Consider the following 1,128-nt stretch of genomic DNA (forward strand, 5'->3'; position numbering starts at 1 on the left):
CAAGGAAGGGTCAGACGTACACAACAGATGGCATGCATGCCATACACATACACAAACACACACCAAAATCCCTGAAGGGTCAGCCCTTGGTCACTCTGGGATCTCATCTTTATAAAGAAATTAACCTCAGGATAGAAGACAGAATGAGATATTCAAATACGGAGAGGTATACAGAGACCTAGTTCCAAGGCAAAGATGGAAGAATCAATTGATGCCAAGGTAAAAGAACAAGAAATTATCCAGGCTAGGCAATCGGGGTGAAATCTCTACATATAAAAAGCCTAAGGGGATTGAAAGCAGCGGCCTGGATACTCCCTGTACATCAGAAAACATAGAAGATATCAGAGAGTCTCGAACCACAGAGATAAAACTAAAAATATAAAAGAACATAAAGAGCTACTAAAGAGAAGATTGGTAGGAGACTGGATGCAATGTCCGGGAACATGGCCGAGGTAGAGGATCCAATTAGTGACATGGAAGAACAAGCCTAGAAAATAAGGAAGCAAATTCTTGAGAGTAGGCAAAATGATGGAACATGAGAATGAGTTTAGGGAATCATCAACTCCAAGGAATTGAAAGAGGTGCCTCTTGTAGGAGAAGTAAGGGTGAGAGAAAGAAAAGAGGGCTGATCCTAGATTGGAGAACTCGGGGCTGGAAAGGACCCTCATTTGGGAGCAGAGAAAGTGGTCCAGAATCAGAGGCACAGAGGACTCCCAACACCTTCCACAGAAGCGGAGCACCTAAAGACATAGTGCCATTCCCCCTGGAAAATCTAGGCATGGAGGTATTCTCTTTAGGCAAATAGGCATCGGAGAATAGTTTCTCCATAGCCCAGTCACTGACTTCAAGAGGAAACGCTATACCAGCTCTCGAAGCAGGCCGGATAGCTCAAGCAACAGCAGCCAAGCCAAAATCCTTATCCTCTGCATTTCTGAACAATGACAGAGCAGCGGTTCTGTCTAGAACCAGGAGGTATTCAGAAGTCAATTGTTGTGTCCCGGGTTGTGTCCATCAGTTCAGAGGCGGCCTTCAGATCAACTCTTGATTCCAGGGCCTTGGCATTGACTCTGTTCTCAGGTTCTCTGCTCAGGGGCAAGTAAGCTTCTCCCTCTCCAGCTCCACCCCCTG

The sequence above is a fragment of the Mustela nivalis genome (genome assembly GCF_964662115.1).
Source record: "Mustela nivalis genome assembly, contig: HAP1_SCAFFOLD_817, whole genome shotgun sequence".
In the NCBI taxonomy this organism is placed as follows: domain Eukaryota; kingdom Metazoa; phylum Chordata; class Mammalia; order Carnivora; family Mustelidae; genus Mustela; species Mustela nivalis.